An 18,757-nucleotide genomic window follows, 5' to 3' on the forward strand; every position below is an offset into this window, starting at 1 on the left:
CAATCCAGGATTCGGGTATGCTTCTGAAAAGTAGGCTATTAATCTCATGGCCAAATATCTTCAAATATAGGAGAAGAAAAAATATAAATATATCAATGAATGTGTCCTTATGATTGAAATGTCGGAACGCCGAACGGCCCATTGTTGTTACATCGTTGGAGCGGACCACTACGGTACTCGGTACCTTCAAGTGGCCTTAATAACATGCTTTAGCGACCAAAGATGTAACTAACAGATTGCCAATGGTTGCCATAACTACTTGCTTAGTTAACAAAATACCAAGCTGTGACCTTCTTATCTATAACTATTCCTCTGATACGCGATTAGATAGTTGCGTCCATGGTTCTAACAAATTCACGGCATTCTAAGTCACTCCGAGTCCACTCGAGCCATTTTCATTTTGCCATCGAGTTAGCCCAAGTCTGAGTAATTCTAAGAAAGGTAGCGTCCAAGTCCAACTCACAAATTTCAGTCACTAATCGTCTTAAGGGTCAGGTTTTGTCATCATGAATTGGAAATGTGGCGAAATAGTGAATCATCCACTGCATGGTCGCGTTTTCAATTGATGTGATTGTGAAGTTTGATGAATATTTTCAGACTTTCGGAGCAATTTAAGAGGGAATTTTCACTTTTTAGCCTGAAAAGATATATATGTGTCACTCATATATTTTCAAACTAATAAAAATCTAAAATGTCGTCGCGGGCCGCACAAAATGCTCTGGCGGGCCGCATGCGGCCCGCGGGCCGCGTGTTTGAGACCTCTGTATCTACCGTATAATCATAGCTGCTCAGAAACGCAATCCACCGTGCCACCAAAGGCCCGTGGGGTTCGCTCGAAGTGAGAAGCCAACGCATTGAAGAATGATCACTGATCAGTCCTCAGAATAAATGGTCTCCCCCAAAGGTAATGCCTGAAATGCTCAATCGCCCATCTTGCAGCATAAAGCTCTCGATATGTAGCACAGTAATTCCTCTTTGATTTGTTAAGAGTAGTACTTGCATAAGCGATTACCCTCTCAAGACCCTCTTGCTTCGGAGAGAGAACCGCACCCACACCAAAAGCGCTGCAATCAGTGTCAAGAATGAACACTTCACCATCTTCGCGTGGGTAAGACAGTATCGGAGATTTCGTCAATAACTCCTGTAAGGTGTCAAACGCATTTCGGCATTGATCGTCCCAGTCAGTGGCGTATCCAGGGGGGTTTTAGGGGGTCGGAACCCCCTTTCAAAATCCTAAAAATTGATGTCAAATGTAGCCTCTAATATTTGCTAATTTATTAGTTTAACATATTCGTTTTTACATATGAGAAGGCGAATATTTCGTCTTAATGTTATATAAGGGGACTAAAACCCCTACAAAATATTGGAATTACGCGCCGAATTAGTCGAAGGGATAAAATAGGTCATTATATTTCGCTAATTCCATACGAATTCTGCGCTTGTTCAGCTACATTTCAGCTGTGGCAGTTGCGGACGTGCTCAGTAGGGTTGTCCAAAATTTGGAAAATCTTACAAATCCCCCGTTGTAATGTCTTATTCTATAGATTATTGATAAAAAACGACACTGGGCCTAAAAGAAGCTTACAGGAAGGCCGTTAAGATTTCGTGCAAAGCGTTGGAAAGTAGCTGCCAAAGAATGGGCGTGCCACCGACCATCGAACGGCGAGAAGACTAGTAATCACGAAACCACGGCTCTTGATTGGCTGATCGGCTATGCTTCAATGACCACGGCAGCAGCAGCTTGCTGATTATGTGACCAAGGAGTCTGCTACCGGCGGCGATTCTGAAAGCGCATTGTATGTAGGTTGACAGTTAATGATTTAGGATTGATTCAGGGTATGTTGAGGTATGAAATACATGATGAACAAACAACAGTTTCTTCACAAAAACGTCTAAAGCATGACCGCTTTAATGTGAAGGACACCGCCGTAGCCTATATGCCTTGTTTTCAACGAGGGAGAGCATTGGCGTTTATCCAAGTGGCGACGGATTCCTGGTTTCAGAAAGGATATATCATTATTGAATACAAATATAAAGCTTAACAATGACAATATCATTTGCGTGATCTTATGGGGCTCAGGTTGTAGTACATAGTTGCAGTTTTGAAAGCTCTAGGGATCGGCTGAATCAGACAGTTAACCTTGGCACTTATCAGATGTTTACAGCAAATTGAATTCACTTGTAAGTGTTTTCAAAGTCCCTAATGATGCCGCAGAAACGAGGTGTAAATGTAAGCACAGACTATGCTTGATATGATATACAAACTATGCTGGATACTGTGCACTATGCATCATTGTCTGTGCTTACCTTTACACTCCTTTTCTGCACGATTATTAAGGACTTTGACATATCATATCAAGCAGAGTATGTGCTTACTTTTACACCCCTTTTCTGCGTCAGCATTAAGGACTTTGACAAGACTTGCAAGTGAATACAATTTGATGTAAGCATCTGATAAGTGCCAAGCATAACCCGCTGATTCAGCCGATCCTTAGAGCTTTCAAAACTTCAACTATGTACTACAACCTGAGCCCAATAAGATCACACAGATAAAGTAGTGTCATTGTCAAGTTTTATATTTGTATTCAATAATGATAGATCCTTTCTGAAACTTGGAATCCGTCGCCACTTGTATAAGCGCCTATGCTTTCCCTCGTTGAAAACAAGACATTTTGGCTACGTCGGTGTCCCTCACATTAAAGCGGTCATGCTTTAGACGTTTTTGTGAAGCAGCTGTTGTTTGTTCATCATGTATTTCGTACCTCAACATACCCTGAATCAATCCTAAATCATTAACTGTCAACCTACATACAATGCGCTTTCAGAATCGCCGCCGGTAGCAGACTCCTTGATCACATAATCAGCAAGCTGCTGCTGCCGTGGTCATTGAAGCATAGCCGATCAGCCAATCAAGAGTCGTGGTTTCGTGATTACTAGTCTTCTCGCCGTTCGATGGTCGGTGGCACGCCCATTCTTTGGCAGCCACTTTCAAACGCTTTGCACGAAATCTTAACGGCCTTCCTGTGAGCTTCTTTCAGGCCCAGTATCGTTTTTTATCAATAATCTATAGAATAAGACATTACAACGGACGATTTGTAAGATTTTCCAAATTTTGGACAACCCTAGTGCTCAGCTTTCTTCCTTCGATTTCTCTCTCGCCTTGCTAAAACGAGAGACGCATTTTAGGGAATTCTAATCTAATTGGCCGACGCGATACGTAATTGCAAAGACAAAGTTGTCGGCAATCAACATCGCCCGCGAATTCGCTGCACCTGCTCGCCTTGAAATCCTAATTAAGAATTGCACGGCGTGTTGATCGATCAGCGAGACGCAGACATGGCGGCACCAGTACGACAATGCTGTTCTCAAATCCACATTGTCTTCGCGATTATTGGCGAGAAACGGCCTACGATTGACATTCACATTTCAAAATACAAGCCTAGCAATCCACGCTCCCGATTGTTAGGTGGTTTGCTGTCGTCCAAATACAGGCCTATGTTGTCGCTGAACGGGAGAATTGAGTAGGCCTAGTAGTAAAGATAACCTAATTATATCGGCTGGCAAGTTTCTCTGTCGATCACGTTATTAGCCCAGTGTGTACTCTGTATTCATTGACTGACTTGCGTGCTTGCAATTAAGTTCTAATTATGTTCGCGCGTACTACACGCTCAGCCATCGAAAAGCACACATTCGTGTACGACGTACACTGTTCACACCACACCTCTCAGTGGCGATCGCGATCGCCCTCGTTTATGCTACCGCCCTATTCCGCGCTTGTTCGGCCGCTGCGATACTACTGGCCGTGCGCATAATATCGTCAAAGCCCAACAAAATCGCGCATCTCTGGCCGCAACTAGGCGCTTGAGAACGTGCGGCGTTTGCCGGCTCATGACCAAATGTGAGCATTTACGAATTTCTTTAAATCATACCTAAAAAGAAACGCGATTTTCAGGTAATATCTGCATCGAATTCGTACATCTCCCACTCACCGCAAATCTCTATTTATTATTAAACTATAATATATCGTAAATATTCGCCGTGGTCTGGAGATGAGTAATTGTAATAATGACGTCATAATGGCCCCTGCGCAAGGATGACACGCAAAATCGTGAAGCGTCCAATCTACGTCATAATAGCCAATAATTTCGTAACGCAGAACCCCCTCCCCTTTTTCGCGCTCTGGATACGCGCCTGGTCCCAGGTAAAAAGCACACTCTTCATTGTCAGATGTGTCAGTGGGTAAGCGATGGACGCGAATGACTTCACATACTGCCGATAATAGTTTGCGGTGCCCAGGAAGGCCTGGAGATCTTTCAACTCCCCGGGAACGGGCCAATCACGAATCTACGATATCTTTGTCTCACTGCAGCTAACCCCTTTGTCTGAAATTTCATGGCCAAGATATTCTACACGTCTTAGAAACAACCTGCATTTAGTTGGTTTGAACTTTAGTCGCGCCGAGCGTATCCTGGAGAAAACGTGTCGGAGGATCTCCATTTCGTGCTCAAACGTTTTTCCAAAAACCATAACATCATCCAGGAAAACCAGAGCTCGCGACCATAATACATCAGCAAGAACTTTCTCCATCAATCTCTGAAACAGAGCTGGCGAATTTGCCAATCCCGTGGGAAGTACAATAAATTGGTAATATGGTCATGACCTGGAACACTGAAGGCTGTTTTGGAGCGATCCTTAGGATCAATTGTGACTTGGAAAAAACCGCTTGCCAAGTCCAGACATGAAAACCACGAGGCTCCTCCCAACGCATCCAGAATATCTTCAATTCGAGGTAATGAGTACGCATCTTTGACCGTTACGCTATTCAGTTTTCTGTAATCCAGAACAATTCTCCAGGAATTATCTTTTTTAGGAACCAGAATAATTGGTGCATTGAAAGGTGAATCAGACTCCTCTATCACGTTCTGTGCTCTCAGCTTTCCACTTCTTGAATAGCCAACTTGCGTTTCTCCCAGCCCATGCGCCGAGGACGTACTTTGACAGACTGCTCTGTAGTGAGAGTGATTCTATGCTGCAAAACTTGCGTCTGTCCGAGTTTCCCATCCGGCCAAATGAAAACATCCTGGAATTCAGTCAAGAGATCCCGCACTGCCGACTGCTGCTCCTCCGTTAAGTCCTGAACCCCATCTAACATAGAACTCAGATGACCTGGAAATTCTCCCGTTTGCAATTTCGATTCTTCACCTAAATAGGACTTCGCTTCACCCGGGGGCACCTCTTCATCTTCACTCTTCCTTATACTGGCAATGCCGGAAACTCTTCCATGTACATCCTGGAAGTTGTCTGCAGGGTAAATCATGCCAACAAAAGTGGCAGAGGGTATCTCAACCACACGATCTGAATTATTCACAACCAGAACTGGCACCGAGCATTCTGATGCGGTAACGAAAGCAGGACACACATACACTCCCGGCTTATTCTGTGCCTACCAACAATCCCTGACTGGCTCAACTACAGCCGTAACTCCCTTAACATCCACTGGCCAAGGGTGGTTATTCTCTCCAGTCACACATAATTGACAGTGAGCGGGGACCGAAATTGATTCCCTAATGTTTATACGGCTGCACGTGACATTATTTGAACGGAACTCATTAATTGAACCGAGTCATCACCCACTTGCATTACTCCACGTCTGGCATACAAGGTGACATCAAAATCCTTCAGAGCATCCATACCCAAAATACCAATTTTCGCTCCGAGCTCAGTCACAAACACTCGCATCCTCACACAAACTTTATTTATGCACATCTTGAGTGTCCAACTTCCATGCACTACTAGGGGCCTGCCATTAGCCACTCTAAATCGATTGTCATCCGGACTCGATTCTAGCTCACCGACATCAATAAACTCCCGTAACCCAAAATCTATGAATGTTACCGGACTACACGTATCTACCAAAAATTTATAATCTGCCCTGGCAATACTAACAAGTTTGTACTAGTTGGTTGAAACATTGAGGGAGCAAATCAAGTTATCAAGATCATCATCAACTGTATTACAAGCGGGGTTACTGGTTTCGCACCCCGCTACTGCGAGTTTAAACGACCGTTCCAATTTCCATTATTATCCATAGTTGGCTGAGGTTGAGGGAAATATTGTGTCTGCACATTGGGTCAATGCTGCCACGCACTGTTCTTATTGGAATATTGACATTGATAATCATAGTGCCCTGCATTACGACAAAGTGGACAAAAGGGCGCCCGACAGAAACGTGCAGAATGACCAGACTTGCCACACCTGAAGCATTTACCAAAGAATTTTGACTTGGGACTTTCACGGTTTCTAATTGGTGAATTCGGACGACTCGCATTATTGTCTGGGACATGATTTTTATTAAATTACTCAGTCAACTCATTTCTCAAGGACTTAATCTGGTTTTGCAATTCACCAATACATTCATCACATTCTGATTTTGAGTTCAAGTCAGCCTTGCGAGTAGAGTTATTAACAACTGCCACATAAGGTTTTATTGTACCAGCATTGGCCCCATGAGTAGCAGCCATTGACTCATAGTTTTCGGCAGCACGAACTAACTCCTCTAAACTGTCACTCTCACGCACAGCAAGCATACCACACAGTGTGACATCAGAGAACCACTGACAAAATTGTTGACGTACCAGTAACTCTGCAGCATTACCGTTTATCATCTTGTAGCCTTTACGTACCAATTCTCGGAGAGCAGCAGCAAATGCAGCAGGGTCTCATTCGGCTTTTTCCTTCGGCTGTTGAACTTAGTTCTGTAGTTTTGTCCTGATTGCTCCTTCCCAAAACGTTTTCTGAGGTGCTCCACTATCGTGTCGAAGTTTTGGGAATCCTCGGCAGAAGCCTCCTTGGCGTACTTTAGCTCGGGACCTTCCAGGCTCCAGCCAAAATATGAAAGAATTTCACGTACACCCCAAGATGGGTTGCAGCCAACAACAAACTCAAAGTGGCTTGGATGGTCTTCCAATGTAACATCCGTTGTTCCACTGAACTTATTAGGCAGAACAGTTGGCGTTTTCGATTCCAGATAAATTAGGCTTACCATATTTTGGAAATCTAAAAAGAGGACACTTTTTCAGAAATTTCAGACTTGCAAAACCGGAGAAGAATTCTCAAAAACCGGTGAATTTTTCCCACTTTGTGATCGGTTGACTAAAAAATAAATAAAAAAAAGGTCATCTTTTCGCTCAGAGCTAAAATCACCGTTTTTCACTCCGAAATACCCGCCGGAGCTTCACTTCTGTGCTAATTTGCGGCATATCACTCGCAATTTGCTCTGAATCTGACGTAATTTTCAAAAAAGAGGACAAAATCTCAAAAAAGAGAACAAAAGGGCGTCCTCCGAGGACACTTTCAAAAAAGTCAAAAAAGAGGACTAATCCTCTTAAAAGAGGACGTATGGTAAACCTAGGATAAATAGGTTTACCAGGCACTGGTATTTTGGTTGTTTTCTTGCTGCTCGAAAATATAGTATCGTTGGAATTTATGCCATCCGGAACAGAAACACATGGACGATCAACACTGCCCTTGTCGTCAGAACTAGTCTGCTCCGGTACAGTACGTTGCATTTCTCTAATTAACGAAAGAATCCTGGTCTCCCCCCACGCCTGCATTTTTCGGTCGATCGTCTCTTCTACAGCATGTAGAATTTTTTCCGAGATGCGCTCAATCTGCCCCGATACTCTACTTTCAGTGTTGGTCTTTCTCACCTCGAGGTATTCAATTTTCGTTCGCAGCACGTCTAGTTGATGCGACTCGATCTCTTCTTCTATCTGCCTGGCCTCGGAAATTAACGACTGAGGTGAACTGTCCATTCTGGTCCTGGCGTGCTCGCCAATGTAGAGGCCTTTGTTCAGATAGGAAGTTTATTCACTCAGTCGTACTCAACAACCCAGCAGCGACGAGACTAAACACAAAGAGACACGCCTTGCATGAAATCACTAGAGCATCCCAAGGGCGCCAACCTAGATAGGGGCGCACGAGGGCTGCCACATGTTGTTTACTATAATCTAAGCTACAGAAAGTCAATGAAGAATGTTTCGTCGCCACCTTCAAGAATAATATAGATTCTGTCAACTCAAATGTTAGCATAAAATCACATTTTGATTTACGCCCAAACTTACGAAATTAATGCCACATTGATATTACCCGCAAATCGACATTTCGACTTTAAAATACCTTTGATAGCGATAAAACGCCACAGGTAACTATGATTTGCAGCCTCTATATATGTAGGCGTCTTTCTGTTGTTACGTGGTTAGTTGGTCCATCTATTTTGCTTGATTTGGCTATGGTACCATAGGTCCCCCCTATAAATATTGTAATTGAATTGAAAATAGTCCACTCGAGGAAGGTATTGATTCGAAAAATATGTGCCATTATACACCCGGATACAAGCCCTGTACTTCACATCAAAAATTATGGCGGGTTTGTTAGTCTGGAACGTTTTATAGAAAAATGTATATGTCGATCCAAATTTACTTCACACCCCCTAAAACGTAAATCATTTGTCACAGACCCCATAACTCACGCAGGTCGAAGTTTTTTGCATGTGAAGAAAGATTCTGCCAGCATGCCATTGTAGACGAATTCGCGTACTATAATCATGGGATTATCACAGAAAAATTTTCAAGTATTTTCGGTCCCAGTGTCTCATCGGTACCACATCTCCCCTACATCCAAACGGTCTTCTACCATGTTTCCAGAAAGAACAACTGGACAAATCTTACTGAGAATTCAAACCAAAGGTCGGCAGATTCTCATGTTCAAGCCATATTTTCTGCGTGGCTCGCTTATTAGCTATAGTACCCAACACTGTGACCATGAATTTCTAAAACCCATCGCAGGATTTTCTGCAATACATCCAACAAATATTACATAGGCTACATATTACCAAATGCAACTGGCCTCGTGTCGTGCCAAAATTATGCCCTTTGCGGCCCATATTTTAATAACCCTTGAAGCGGTAAAAATTTGCGTTACAGTAACTTACAAATGTATGTAATGTTGGCATTTACAACTATCCTCATGTCTAGCGCTAATCGAACTGTTATCACGAAAGTTAAATGATTGTTCAGCGAAAGAAAGCAGAAAGTCAATTTGACGTCATTTTTCTAGCTTATCGCCGGTTGAGGCGGGCTGATATGTCTGCCACTAAACCGGCTTCTTTCAAACCAGGCTTTTGGTTATGTAATGATTATAGTGCGAAAATATTAATTCACTATACGGCTTGTGAGTGACAAAGTTAATGTCAAAGCTACGATTACTGGTAAGCCATGAGTCAAACAAGTTTTTACAATTGCGGCGCAACTACAAAAGTTAGGGAGACACTATCCTTGAATTTAATATTATGTTCATTTGATTTTTTTACGATCTTTATCCGCGCACCTCCGAATTTTCATTCACACCATTCGCACCACCTTCGTCATCCGCACTGCAAATTTTGTCATTCGCTCAAGTACGTACCATCCTACAGATGTCTTTGGCTGATGTATAATATCTTTGGCTGATTTGGATGAAAGTCTTCGCATTTGAACTTCGGACCTCTCTATGCTTGGCGCTGGAAGCATAAAAAATCAACCATAAATGAACTTGCACCTTGATAATTTTAAAATCTTTACTTACTTTGTTCTAAAAGTTTGGTCAAAATAATCGACTTTCCGTTAGTGAATATTTAGTGACTTTCTGCTGAGAGCTTGATCCGCAATAACACAACGTCAAGAACGAAATACTATACGTATAGGTAGTCAGTGAATGGTGCTTATGTAACCAATCAATGAATTTGATATAAATAATACGTCGTTGTATATGTAAAAAATCTAGCAGGCGTCGCAATCCATCTTGATTTAATATGTTTATCGTATCATAAAAAGCAGTTGACTGCGATTACTGTGTTGGCTATCAGTGCTTCTCGGTCGGTGGGTCTCGGTCCAACAGAGGGTCACCAAGTCATTTCAGGTGGGTCGCGAAGCATTTTTAAATGTTACAGTTTCTCAATCAATTTCCCAAATGTTCCAAACACCTCATCTTCTCAAGATTGTACGAGTAAACATACGTTCTCGTCTATTTCTATTTGGCGGGGTTGGGGGGGAGTCCATGACTTTCACAAGTCACTTTCCCGTGCTCACAATTATTCGTGAGCCAGATTTTAGTGACATACATTTTTATTGGAGCGTGAAATAGGACATATCGTTATTGTTTATGTTTGAAAATTACTGAAGACGAATTACTGATTGGATACGCGCTCTCTAATTTGCTGTTGCCTGAGGTATCTATGATGTTTTTGCGACTACAATGGTCAGATACCCCAGGCCGATATTATTTATTATGATTCCCCATCTGCAGACTTGGAGCACGACCCAGTTCAAGGCATTCCGACATCGCTTTCGCAGATAGGATGACAAGTAAAAGTCTAGATCAGAGGTGGGTAAACTACGGCCCGCGGGCCGCATGCGGCCATCCACAGTGTTCTGCGTGGCCCACGAGAGTCTAATGAAACTTGATAAAAATATTGCTAAAATGCGTACTAAAAATCGAATTAATGCCGGGACTTGATTAAACTATTTCTTAGTAAATTTCAGCATGATAATTCTAACGCAATGGTTCTCAAAGTGGGGGGCGCACCCCATTGGGGGCGTGAAAGCATCTGAAGGGGGCGCGAAACTGAGCTCTACTGAAAAAAAATTTCGCGCTCGGCGCGACTTTCATCCCGTTCTTAATTATTGCTCTGTATTTTGTCTCATTTTCATATTTAAAAACCTCTCATCCACAGTCGCAACCTTCCATGCCATCAAACTATCCGTTAGGTTTGCTAGCATCCTGGTTGCGTGTTGAGATATGTCGATAAGGGCGTGCGAAATCTTTTACCATCATAAGGAGGGGGCGTGTCTTAAAAAGTTTGAGAACCACTGTTATAAGTTAAATACTTCCTATATTATCTTTTATGTTTCATTTCTGGCGCGACAGCCCGATCTCAAAGCCCACACAGTTTGAAAGGTTTCAACTTCTAGACATCACAGAAATCCCAAACGAGATTCACATAATTTGTAGCATGAGTGTGATTTCAGATTGGCCACTCCAGTTTTAATTATTTCAGTGATGTGCTTATAAAAACGATTCGCGCGCGTCTGAGGTAGATTCGCCCTCTGTATATGCGTAGAATTGGGGTATTTACATTTTATCTACATCATGGTTATGATGCTCTCAGCATTGTGTGTCCTGGAACTGAACCAAAAGTGGAAGTTGTAAATATATGAACAGATCGCTGCTCACAGATTTAAAATTCAATCCTGTTCTAAGAATCGGGACAACCGACTTTCATCTCTATAGTTTTAACAAATTTGTTATTGAGGTCGACCAGGCTATGAAATCTCGCCACATTTTCTGACGTGTGTACGATATCATCAAAGCAATATTTGGATTGTTTCAAATAAGCATAATATATTGTGGTGATCGCTATCGTCTCATTTCGGTTTTGTTATTATTGCTTAATTGGTTGATTATGTACTCTAGTCCTAGGTATAAAACCATTGCGTTTCTATTCATTGTTTGTCTTAGTTAATAAAAGCCTTGGATGTAAAGAGGTGTATTCGATTCACAACAATTATATTAACTAAGACAAAGCAGCTTTAGTCATGTCGGTCGATGGAGGAGCAGAAAACCGCCGATGCCCTATTCTCATAAGGGTACCTACTCTTGAGGTGTTGCCGAATGCTCCGGCCGTTCAGAAGTCATTCTGTCATTGGGAACGACAACTGGAATCCTACATAGCTGCTGCATCCTTTGCCGATGCCACAGTAGATAAGCTTGCATTATTGTGTGGATTCATTTCGGCGGACGTCTACGCATTGATAGAAGAAAAGCAATCCTACGACGAAGCTCTGAAGTTATTACAGGATCTTTACAAACCTAAGAAAAATGTTATATTTTCAAGACATCTTCTCTCAAGTAGAGCGCAAGATACCAGCGAGACCGTTCAGGAATTTCATCAAAGCTTATCAGCGCTCGCAAAGGATTGTGATTTCAAGAGTGTCACCGCCGAGCAATATCGCCAAGAATTCATAAGAGATGCTTTCATCAGAGGTTTGAAATCTTCCCATATACGTACGAGACTGCTTGAATGCGAGGAACTGCCACTGCTAAAAGCGATTATCACTGCTATTTCACTGGAGAAAGCTCAAGAATTTTCCATTTCCTATAAAGTTAATGACATCGATGCACGTTTCGTTGCAAGCACCTCTAACGATCCCAGCCGGCCTGCGAGAGACGCACCGGATCCTCAGCTCAACACGGTTTCTGCAATTAGCAGAGTGCCCGAAGTCAAATCAATCAAAGAATGCACGTTCTGTGGAGGTACCCATGTCGCTAAGCGCGACCAATGCCCAGCATCGATGGTTGAATGTTATAAATGTGGCAGACTTGGACATTTCAGAAAGTTCTGTAAATCAAAAAGCAAATACCTGGCTGCTGCTCCGAAATGTTTGAAGGACTCGACCATACCCCTTACAACTGCACAGCAGATATTCGATGCTATGCTCGATTCGGGAGCTGCTGAATGTTTCATCAAACTGGATATTGCCATCAAACTAGGTTTGTTTCCACAGGGACCAACTTACAGTATCAAATTGGCTTCCAACAAATGCGCCACCGATGTGCTAGGACACGTTACCGTCGTATTCATAGTGGCGTCACGTGAGTACACTCATCAATTTGGCATAATCGATGATTTATGTGCAGACTTCGTCCTGGGACTAGATTTCATGAGATTGCACAAGAAGGTTATTTTCGAATTCAAAGATGGCAAGAACGAGCCATTTACAGTAGGCGTAAACTCTCACTTGGCACTTGTTACTTCCATAGTCGATGAACCGCTTCGTATATTCCAATTCTTGACTCCAGATTGCAAACCTATTGCCGCTCCATCTCGAAGGTATAGCAAAGAAGATAACGAATTTATTAAAGGAGAAGTACAGAAGCTCCTCAGTGACGGTATCATAGAACCGAGTCATTCACCTTGGCGTGCTCAGCCACTAGTAACCAGGGACGCGCGGCATAAACGAAGACTTGTCATTGACTATTCAGTATCTATCAACAGGTACACCAATTTGGATGCTTATCCACTGCCACGTATAGAAGATGTTATCAATGAAGTCTCTAAAGGCAAGTACTATTCAGCCGTTGATTTGAAATCGGCTTACCATCAAGTCCCGTTACACCCTGATGACAGACCTTTCACGGCGTTCGCCGCTTGCGGTTCACTTTACCAATTTTGCAGATTACCGTTCGGCGTCACGAATGGAGTAGCGGCTTATCAACGTTACATCGATTCGTTTATTTCAAAGCATCAATTACAGGGTGTAGTGGCGTATTTGGATGATATTACAATCTATGGCGCGACCAAGGAAGAGCATGATATCCGCTTGAAAGCATTTTTAGATTCCGCAACAGCTTGTCACCTAACCATCAATACAGAGAAATCAAGTTTTGGAATCGAAGAAATACAATTGCTTGGGCACAAAATATCTCACGGCAACATAAGTCCGGACCCTGACCACATGAAGCCGCTTCTGGAAATGGCCGCGCCAACGGACTCTAAAGGTTTGAAACGTATATGCGGTATGTTTTCATATTATTCCAAATGGATTCACAATTTCTCGGCTAAGATTAGGCCTCTTATTCGTTCATCCAATTTTCCTTTGGGACCTGATGCTATTGCTGCTTTTCATCAATTGAAAAAAGAGATAATGGACTCTTGTCTAGGATGCATTTACGAAGACCAACCATTTACAGTTGAGTGTGACGCGTCAAACTGCGCCATTGCAGCAGTTTTGAATCAGTGTGATCGGCCTGTAGCGTTCTTCTCTCGCACACTTACAAAGACAGAATCGAACTACCCCGCTATTGAGAAAGAAGCTCTCGCAATCATTGAATCGGTTCGGAAGTGGAACTACTTGCTTGCCAATCAGAAATTCCTTCTTGTTACAGATCAAAGAGCGTTATCTTACATATTTCAGAAGAAGCATCACAGCAAAATCAAGAATACAAAACTTGCGCTATGGCGTCTTGAACTCAGCTCTTTCAACTATGACATTTCACATCGCGCGGGAATCGAAAACGTCGCTGCAGACACCTTGTCTCGTATTTGCTCCGTAACCGGTTCAGGTCAAAATTTGAATGAAATCCATGCACAACTTGGCCATCCCGGAGTTAGCCGATTGGCCCACTTTGTTAAATCCAAGAATTTACCGTATTCCACGGAAGACGTGAAACGTATCTGTTCCAGCTGCCGTGTATGCGCAGAACTCAAACCTAGATTTTATAAAGGAGATTCTCACCAATTGATCAAAGCCATTTATCCATGGCAAAGAATATCAATCGATTTCAAAGGTCCGGTCCCCGGTAAACGTAAATTCATTTTAATCATTGTCGACGAATATTCACGATTCCCTTTTGCATTTCCATGCTACAATATGACGTCGGAAACCGTAATCGAATGTCTAATGACGTTGTTCACTCTCGTTGGATTGCCTGAATATGTACATAGCGATAGATCGATGTCATTTATGTCGAAAAGAATGAACGATTTCCTAACGAAGAAAGGTGTTGCAATAAGTCAATCAACCCCTTATCACCCCACTGGCAACTCCCAATGTGAGAGAACCAACCAAACTGTTTGGAGAACAGTTAAACTACTGCTTGCCCAATACCAAATGCCACTGTCCTCATGGGAGGAGGTACTCTCAGACGCATTACATTGTATCAGGTCGCTTCTGTGCACGGCTACAAATTGTACACCTCACGATCGATTTTTCTCTTTTCAAAGACGATCAATGAATGGCTCTTCATTACCCGATTGGCTTTTCAAGTCGGGCACTGTTCTACTGCGTAAGTTCGTCCGCGATAAGAGTGACCCTTTATGCGATAAAGTGTATTTGCTCGATGCTAATCCAAAATACGCTTTGATTCGCTATCCAGATGGCAGAGAGTCGACCGTCTCCACTACAGACCTTGCTCCTTATCCGCGTATGACCAATGTCACCGAATCCTTGCCACAAGAAAAGAAATCTCTTCCTTCTCGATCGGACTTGGATATGCCCCCCAGCGAAATCGAAGAAGAAAAGGTTACTCAGGCCGACGAATTCTGTAGTGAGGACGCTACCATCCCTGCTGAAACCGCTGACAATGCTCAAAGCAGTTCGACTCCGAGACGCTCTTCGCGGACAAGAAGAGCTCCTGATAGATATGGGGATTTCGTGTCCCATTAGATAAATTTTGGTTTGAAATGGTTATTTTCAGCGCTAATGTCTGTTTTATTGGTCGGGGAGATTGTGGTGATCGCTATCGTCTCATTTCGGTTTTGTTATTATTGCTTAATTGGTTGATTATGTACTCTAGTCCTAGGTATAAAACCATTGCGTTTCTATTCATTGTTTGTCTTAGTTAATAAAAGCCTTGGATGTAAAGAGGTGTATTCGATTCACAACATATATTATCTCCATGTCCTCACTATATAATCAAATACCAATATTGCGTTTTGGTTTATAATCCCAATTTTATATCGTGCGGCCCGCGAATAGATTCATATGTGGAATGCGGCCCGCAAGCTCAAAAGTTTGCCCAGCCCTGGTCTAGATAAACCTTTCTCGTTTGTAATCGTCGGCTACATGCAGGATCGTAACTGCCGCACCCAAAACCCCCCTTTTTTATGGGGGGGGGCATCCCGAAATTGTTAGGCAAATTAAACCCCACAAAACAAATGTCATCCATAGATATAAATCATTCGCCTCGTGATGAAACGCCAATTTTTAATCTGCGTCCCATGGAAGAATTCCTTTTATTTTTGTCTGATACTTTTGGTTGATTTCAATATATTTTAACTATACAGACACGATGTCACGAAATAGAAACATGAAACAAAGTGATAAAAAAACGACAGACCCGCCCGAAGCTATATTTATATTAATAATATGCGTCCAAAATTTTCAAAGACACCACCTTCCTCAGCTCTCTCTCTATATATACTGGTAAATCTGATCACCTGGGGTTACAGAGGACAAAACATTTATAATATTATATGCAATTGCCCATATCATAAACCGAATTCCGGAAAATGTTCACGCTAGGCGCGACCAGATAACTAACGCTAACTGACTAACCAACGCTGACAACATGAAAACTGGTGCCTAGTGGTTAAAATGTTAGTCGTGAAATGGTGTCTGGTAGGTCAGTCAATGAAATTTGGATGAAAAGTGGGTCACGAATTTTCTGGCAATTTTGGAACAAAATTTTTACATATTTTAATGAATCAACTCAAAAACAAATATCCTTCCACAAAACACAAAAGTCTTAAGTAAGTGTGCCGCGAGCGTTTTAGAGTTTTCTTAGTGACGAGGTGAAAGCTGAAAAAGTTTGGGTTTAGATATTAATATATTATACGTAATATATCAGGAGGTTTGTTGTCATTGTTGCAATGCTCCATAATTCTGATTGTTTAGTCATACATTGACATATTGGTTTAACGTTTAAACCTGTTTGCATCATTTTAGAGTCCAATAACTCTTGGTAAGAGGCTCCAGAAAACCCTTTCAGTATGAATAAATGAATCTTGCAATGGACGTTGTCATAAAAGCAATCACCAAGTTTCGTACCACGAACTAGCTACACGACCATTACATAATGTTGGAAAAGTTACTTAACGAGAAGTTGAATAGTATGTTCATATTGAAATGAACCCGCATATTTTCGGCTGAGACTCGTCACGGTTAATCGTCAGCAACTAGTATAGAATGGAAAAGAACATCGTATATCAACAATGGTATCACAAAATATGACGTCACCAGCATGAACTTTGGAATACGAGAGAGTGACAAATTATTTGCCAGTGAAGAAATACCAATTTTGAATCGTGTGCTTACTTTAGTTTAATACTTTTATACTTTTCAATATCTTTTGACGATATAGCGGACAAGAGGTAACAAAATAAGAACACGTTACGAATTAATTCTACCAACGGGCACGCCCGAATATGTTTAATTATTTATTACGTGTCCCTCATTTTCCAAGACAACAGCTAACTCAGCGCTACTGGTAAATTTGATTACGTGGGCTGAGAGGATAAAAAGTTTAAAACGACATATATGCAATTACAACCTATTTCAAGCAGGCATTATAGAAAATCTTGGCTCCTAGGGCGACCAGGCCTCATAAACTTTGCTGACCATCGAAATCACGCGACGGGGTTCTTGGGAGGGGGGGGGCAAAGCCCTCATGAATTTGGTGTATCACGCTATGGGTGCCCAAGACAATAGTTCATTTAGGGGGCTGACGAAGTGCTGTCACGGCCCTCCCTTTCACCCATTCTCTTTATTACAGTCCTTACGATATAATGTGGGGGCGCAGGAGCACGATAATTTTTGAAAGGGGCGCTGGAGGAAAAAAGGTTAAGAACCACTGCTATATATTGTCCTTATTTATATGAACTGTCAGTTCTCACCAAGAACGTAATGACTTGATCAAGAGAGCTAGACGAATGGGTTAACTTTTTTAGTAACAAGATTACTCTTTATGCTCCAGATAGACCTGGTGTCAATGATGCAGTGATTGGGCAAAAGCCATGCCTTTTGTGGTGATTAGCTACCCAAATCCTGGTGGACGACAGCCGTAATTATTAGATGTAGCTCAATGAATATCCCTTTTCCTGTTTCCACCGCTTGGGCATTTTCTTACCTAATACCGACACGCGCGACCCATGCTGCATTCAACTCGATGCGTATATTTAATTCCATTTACTTTTAACTTGTCAGCATGTGTTGCAGTCAATGAAAGACTGTGTCCCGTTGGACGAAGGGATATAGTTTCATCAATAAACAATCGAACATACACGCTTACACAGTGCAAAATGTGCGATTAGCGAGTCAAGGGCCGTCATCAAAACGTGTCAGTAACGATTTTGAATTGTAATCGCGAGTGGTTTTGTGATCTGCGTGAATGCAGGTTGTAGCACTTCTGGACGAATAAAACTTCGAGGTGTTACATATAGATAAGCTTACCATACGTCCCGTTTCAGGCGGGATTGTCCCGCTTTTTAACGTCTTGTCCCGGCGTCCCGACCAGTCAGCCAAACGTCCCGCTTTTTAAGGCCGTAAGGTACTGCTGAGCTAACAAAATTTCCAATTTTTTTTATTGCAGAATCCCAAAGTATGAAACTAGTTCTTTTCAAAAATGTATTGCTTTTGTCTGATTTCGAATTAGAAGTATGTTAAAATACGATTTGAAATCAACAATTTTCGTAGAAATACACTCCCCATAAAAGTTCATTTATTTAAACTCACTCAAAATTGTTATAATCCCTCTGCCGTAAGCATTACCGGTATTTGCTACAAAAAAGAAGAGGCTAGTACGCCCTACCTATATCTTTACCACCCCTGACGACGTGAGATGCTATGGTAGAGTTGCTTTGGACTGAGTTATATTCATGCTACTATATTATTACCCTCTGCTTATAGCCTACTATAAATTATTTTGTTAATCTTATTTCCTTATTATGACTTTACCTTTATTTATACTTCATCTTCCCATAAGAACTCTTTATCCTATATACTCCCAGATTTTATGTTACATAATATCTAGCCAAAACACACATGCTTTGAATTCTTGTCGGTAGGGTTAAGCCCGCCTATGACAGCTTACGGATGAAGATCCTTTGGCTAAAACACCAGAATGTCTTGTTCACTTAAATTCCTACCAATATATATATCCT

At 42.0% G+C, this 18,757-nt stretch overlaps 1 long non-coding RNA gene across 1 annotated transcript in view; it reads right to left on the reverse strand.

Annotated features, from left to right (window-relative positions):
* Positions 1-18,757, reverse strand: part of LOC145457955 (uncharacterized) — a 186,368-nt gene that overhangs the window by 55,728 nt on the left and 111,883 nt on the right. The window lies entirely within an intron of this gene.

Source organism: Botryllus schlosseri, chromosome 15 (assembly GCF_051294905.1).
Source record: "Botryllus schlosseri isolate E-star chromosome 15, Bs_hap1, whole genome shotgun sequence".
Classification (NCBI taxonomy): Eukaryota; Metazoa; Chordata; class Ascidiacea; order Stolidobranchia; family Styelidae; genus Botryllus; species Botryllus schlosseri.